Genomic DNA, 7,235 nt, shown 5'->3' on the forward strand with positions numbered 1-7,235 from the left:
TTTGTCATGCTTATTCTATTTTCTTGTCCTCTTATACAATTTTCAAGCTACTAATTGAAATTCAAAATTGGTGCAAACATGGGATCAAAACAACGAAGAAAGAAGAAAGCAAAAGTTCTGACAAATGAGAAGATTGCAGCAAATAAAGAGAATGAGCATGACATCAACAAGAGAGAAGACATAGAATTAGAGACTTGAACAATGTTTCAAAGGAGAAAGACATTGAGGATACCATGATTGATGAAGAGGTCAAAGAAGAGAACCTAATACAAGAAAATTCAGGTGCACATTATAATCATGCATTCAATATAGGTGTGTCTCCAAACCCTCGAATTTTCTCTCGTGGTGAAATTGGTATTTTTTAGAAGCAAGTTACGATTTAAATGATTTAGATTTTCTTCATGAGAAGAAATTGGCAAATGATCATGCATAAAACACTCCAATTGAAATGCCTGCCCCAAAAGAAATACCAAGAAAATTTGAAAATGATATTTAAATCCCAAATAATAGTGAAAATAGTAAAGTGTCTGAAAATAAAAGTTGCATGAATGTAGACATAGAAACACCAACTACTGAACAAACATTTCAAGATGATAGTAAAGTGTCTGAACATAATTTTCATATTCCTAATGATGTGTTAGATAATCTTGAGGGATTGGTTTCATGGAGACAAATTAGGACACATGCTAATAGATTGTATAGGCATTTTTTTTATAATAAGAAATTTGGGTTTCCATGTCAGCTAATGTTGCAACTAATTAAAATGTCTAAAATGCGAAAAGTAATGAGAAGGTTGGGAATGTATGCAAAACCCAAGAATAAAAATGAGTCTTTAAAACAAGTTGTATCCACTGTCACTAGTGCCTTTGATGTTATCGAAAAGAGAAGTCGATCTAAAGATAAGAATGCAGCACAACGAGCAATAACAATAGCTTTAGTTAATAAATCAACATCTGACAAAAGATTGATTAGCAACATAAGTGGATATCTTAATGTGAATCGTAAGACTTTAGAAAGAGCTATGGAGAGAAGAGTTAACTTTGAATGTGATCCACCAAATATTTTATGGACTTCTAGTGGTAAAATCCTGAGATGTGATATGAAACTTACTAGTGAAGTCAAAAGTTTGATTGAAATTTTTTGGCGTGATATACAAGAGTATCACCTAATTCAAGAGATGTTCTTAAATTGAGAATTGGGTCAAAAATACATGATCCACATCCTAAACACCTTTTGGACATGACTCAAACTAAATTGTTTAAAAAATTTGTAGATGGTAAGATATTAAATATTACCATTAGACAAAGATCTTTTGAAAAGTGTAAACCATGGTATGTAAGGATTAACAAGGAAAGAATCACATATTGTTGTAAAACTCATATTCAATTTCGTTACCATTATGATCTATTTCGATCTATACGTGGTACCATGCATAGTAAAGAAATGTTGCAAGAATGTGGTATAAAAATACCACCTCAAACTATAAAAGATTTCATATTAGGTTTGTTTTGTAAGCCACCTAATGATCAATACTTTCTTTTCAATGCGTGTCTTTCTAGTACATGTGATATGTGCGGCAATCTTTCTTTGTTAGATGAATGTTTGTATGAAAATGCTTTGAATACTTTTGGACAAAAATTAGTTGAGGTAAAAAGATTCAAAACTATTAAATATCCATTGAAGGATGGGAAGATTGGAAGAAGGTGTGATCTTGTTACAGATAAAGTTAGTTGTCATGCATTTATGGATGATTTTAAGAGTGTGATCATACCAAAATATATTAAACACTCTCAATATTCTAGATGGCTTGATGGAAAATTTTGCATATGTAGGAATACGTTTCCAATTGGTACTATACTTTCAATTATTGACTTTGCAGAGAACTACACACTTGCACCGCAAGAAGAGGTACAACCACAATATTACAATTTAGTGCAAGTAACAATTTATGTTCATATAGTTTATAGGCATGCACCTGATAGTACAGAGGAGGATCAAAAAATATTGAGAGAGTACCATTTTTATTTAAGTGATAATAAACTCCATTCATCTGAGTTTGTCCAATATTGTTTCAAAGTCTTTTATGATAATTTAAAAGAGAGACAAATTCAAATGACACAACATTGGATATGGTCAGATAATTGTACAGGACAATTCAAGAATGCTAGAATGTTCTATTGGCTGAGTAGGACACAAGAAAACTAACATCCAACATGTGTGGAGTTGTTTTGAGGCTGGACATGGTAAAGGAGAACATGATGGTGCTAGTTCATGCATGAAGAGAGCCCTTAGTAGAGAGCAATTAAAATTTGAGGAAAAAGCTAAATTCAAATATGCACATGAGATTGTTGAATGGTGTAACAAATATTTATACACGGGATCAAGTCAGAACTCTACAATCAAACGTTTCTTCTACCTAGTTGAAGAAAATAATATCCCTTCAAGATATTATTGTGATACAATTAGTGGGTCAGCTAAATGACATTCATTTATGAGTTCAGATTCTAACACTTGGACTATATGGACTAGGGAGCTTGCTTGTTTTTGTCAATTTTGTCTTGCAGGTGAATGGGAAGAATGTGAGAATACAGAAAGGGTTGAAGATTGGAAACAAAGATCATTAGCACCTACTAACATGCATTTTGAAGATGATATAGTAAATGAAGGCCAGAATGTTACTTTTGCATTAGAAGACTATGATCGTATTTCAGACCTCATATAACCTGGTATGCACAATTTAATTATATTTTTTTGTGATCTCATGTTTCAATTTATATAATGTTCATATGTAAACTCATGTGATTAAAGTGTTTCTATACTTTATCTTATCTTGTAGGACATGTTTATGTTGTTATTGCACCTAGTGATAATGATGAACAGACAGAGTGTTGGCTAGCTAGATGTGTGGAACCTAAGAAAAAATTGACATGTCATCAAGTAGACGATGATGGTTTTGAGTATCCAATCGGGTCTGTCATTTTAGCTAGCACCTGGCTACGTAGATACCTAACAAGAAGAAATGGTTTGCTAGCATTTGAAGACTACCAAACCGAAAAGAAGATTTTACAGTATTCTCATTTGGTTGTGGCAACAAATATCAAATTAGAAAGATACAAAGGGAGACCCATCAATAAGGTATTATGGGAAATTTCAATGGACAAGCACGAGACAATCATAGATGCATTGTAAAAGAGAGAGGATGCAGATGGCATAGTGGGATGACTACATTTAAATCAAACACATGTAAGTTTTTTCATTATTGTATTATTTTTATATATATGTACTTATATAATTTAATTACATGTATGTTTGTGTTGTCAATACCAATTTAGAGAACTTATATACCTCTTATTCAGGTCTCAATTACAATTTATGCAAATTTAAATGTTAAAGTGGATCAAACATCAACATCTTGTGCAATTTCACATAGTAAGTACATACAAATTACACATATATTTACATAGTTCATATACCTTGAATTTTAATTTATGTGTTTATTAACATGTGTGTTTTTGTTCTACATTTTTATTTTGCAAGACCTCATTTGAAGAGATGTGTTGAACCAATTTTATGTTTTGAGTTCATTGAACTATAAATATATCATTGACATTGTCTTACATATATTGTGAAATATGTTGTACAAACTAATTCAAAAATGAGAGTTTACTTCTATTTGAAAGTTAAAGGTATGCACTTGATAAATTATAAATTAATTGTCAATTTAAGTAATGACCTCCTATTTTGTTCCATTACTTTTACATTCAAGCATGTTTAAATTAATGTTTATTTGAAGTTTCAAATTACTATTGATTGTAATATTAAAAACAAGTCACTTGCACATGATAATTTAAAGATCATTACTCATTGTATTGATTATATGTTAGATCATTACTCATTGTATTGATTATGTGTTAGATCGTTACTCATTGTATTCATTGTATTGGTTATATCTTACATTACCAAACAACACATTAAGATCACTTATGATACATTGTTAGGTACATTATCCATACATGTGTGTATTAAGGGGACATGGGAGTCCTAATAGGTCATTATGTCTATTATAGGTTATGATAGGTATTCATATGTTTATTACCACATAATAGGTCTTATTAGGCGATAATGAGTCTTACATTACCAAACAACACATTAAGATCACTTATGATACATTGTTAGGGACGTTATCCATACATGTGTGTCTTAAGGGGACATAGGAGTCCTAATAGGTCATTATGTCTATTATAGGTTATGATAGGTATTCATATGTTTACTACCACATAATAGGTCTTATTAGGTGATAATGAGTCTTACATTACCAAACAAGAAATTAAGGTCACTTATGATAAATTGTTATGTATGTTATCAATACATTTTTTAATCTAGTAGGTCAATTTTATTTGTATGAATCTCAATGCATAAATTTGATGTGATATTTATCCAATAATGCTCTATAGATAGTTAAAATTATTGTTCATCTTGCATATATATTTACAAAATGTGTCATATGTTCATGAATAAAATATGTCAGAATAAAGAAAATGGTTTGAATATACTTAAAACATGGTAAAACATAATAATATATACTACATACACAAGCATGATAAGAAGTTGTAAAAAAATAGTACATGGTCTAACATACATCATAACATGATCTATGAAGTGAAAAAATACATGATCTAACATACAATTTTAACTATCCTAACACAAAGTGTATACATCATAAATAATATACATCATAAAAACATAATCTACAGGTGCCAACAAGAGCTAATCGATCTGACCGAATGTCCTCTTTACTCCATGCGAAGAGGACTCAGATGGATCATCATGTGTAATATGAGCCATCTCGTCATGTCAAACACCCTATGAGGTAGATGGATCACCCTGTGTAACATGAGGCACATATCATGATGTACATGCTTAATTGAAATGGGTCTCAAAATCTAGCTTGCAAATAAATTAAATATTCACTACATAATAAAATAAATACCAGATGAGATGGGTGTCCCTCAATAATGGTAGGAGGCACACTATCAAAACTACCAAATGCAACAGTGGTGAGGTCCTGTAATTTACAATACATACATTTTTTAAATTTGATTTTAGAGCATAATGAACTATACATTATGTACATAAATCACAATACTGACCTCAAATGATGATGTAGGTACCTCCATCTGGCTAAGTCTTGTGCTCTCAGCAACACTCGTGGTGACATAGTCCTTAAATTATGGATACATAAACGTTTAGTCAAAATTAAATATACATGAATAATTACAAAGTACATAATTTGTACACTACATTTTTTATACACTATAAATTTAACATTTATATATAATATATATATCATACCTTAGTGGTAGTCGATGTCATAGATGTGTCTACAGGTATGCTAGCACGATAATCGTAAGATGGAGTCAAAAATAGACTATATCGAGGCTTGTATGAATGAGTATGATATGGTTCCTATTCATAAAATCAAAACACATAAAATAGATATACATGTCAGTCAAAATTGTTCAGATTATAAGTTAATAATAATGTACATACATAAAAATAAGACAAATTATTTTTCTTCAATCAAAAGCTCATACCACATGTATTTGAGGTTGTGCCTCAGTGGTAACTGGAGTAGGACTTGTACTAACATCAATCTGTGTAGATGCAAACAATACCTACAAAATTAGATAAAAAGAACATATGAGCACATGTTATTAAATTCAAATTTGAAAGTACATTTTTACAGTGTGATTCAAAGTGCATACCATATAAGGGACGCCAACGTCTGTAGGTTTCGAAAAAAGACTATACTGCCTCCTAGGAGGAATAGTATCATCCATCCTCTGTTATTTCAAAAGTACAAATTAATATAGTTAATACAATTACACATGTATGTAGAAAGTAAATAATTATGTGTACTTTATATTTATATTAAAATTAAAATTTTACCTGCTGCTCTTGACTCTCTCCAGGCTCTCCCTGCTGCATTAGGTCAACAAATGATGACATGTTTATCTCGTCACTACCATCACCATGGGCAGCGTATACATCATCATCAAAATTTGCACCCTTAGCATAATGGCCATCATGTGCTGCACCAGGATCACTCTGGGGGCCTGTGCATATGCCTCCACAGCTAGTACAAACATGTCCAAGTGGAGGAGCATGTACCACCTACGTCCACCACTATACTAAATTTCCTGAAAGGGCACTCAAATGGGTAAAAGCAGATGAAATTGCTTGATGATGGTGAGGAGTAGGCACAAAAAGCACAGGAAGAGGTACAAGGGGCTCAGCTCACTTGCAGTTTCTCATTCTATCACTCATCTTTTCCCCAGGCCTATCCTGAGGCATCCCTCTATCAACCCCCTGAAATAATTTCATATCAAAATAGTTTGGTTTCAAATCCAACTCAAACTCAGCCCATAAATTCCTAAGGAAGTTCATGGGCACCTCATGGTTAGCGTGTGGTGGATGGTCAAATACCATCCACCACCGCTCCCAAAAATGTGTTGCTATACATGGATGTGTACACCACCTAATGGAAATGTGAGGCTTCTTATCACTAATTGCTTCACCCGTCTTAGGGTTTACAAAATAATGTTGAAAATTCCCTTTACCTATATGCAAGTTATAAACCTCTATATATGACAAGTCGTTAGAGTAGAAGGCACACATGCTTTCCCTCCATGATCTAAATGAATCAAAATGATGGATGGATTCAATCACACCTTGCATGCTATCTACAAGACGTAGTAGGTGAGAGGGGGGGGGGGGGGGTGCCTCTCATGTCAGATAGCCTCTATATCATGCATGAGGTCATTGAGGTTATGCCTCATGGTCTCGCGGAGCTCATCTATGGTGGGTGGTGGAGGTGGAGGTGGAGATGGAGGTGGAGGGGGCAGAGGCGAGGGTATGGGAGGGGGAGGGGTTGGCGGTGGGTCCATCAAATATAATTTGCATATATGTTTAAACAACATAAAAATAAAACATGACAAAAATACATCACAACATAAAACATGACAAAATTACTATTTAATAAAATTTAAATCTAAAATTTATCAACTAGATCTATATAAATGCAAATATCTTTATTAAAATCATATCAATTAAATAAATAAAGTTAAACACTTAAGTCAAACTAAACATTAAATACCAAATTTTTAAGTCTAATCATAAATAATAGTCCAAAAAAATATATCTAGGTTATTTCAAGGTTTCTTTTCTTAACATAG

Source organism: Cupressus sempervirens, chromosome 2, assembly GCF_028749045.1.
Source record: "Cupressus sempervirens isolate cs-2001-9-10 chromosome 2, ASM2874904v1, whole genome shotgun sequence".
Lineage (NCBI taxonomy): Eukaryota > Viridiplantae > Streptophyta > Pinopsida > Cupressales > Cupressaceae > Cupressus > Cupressus sempervirens.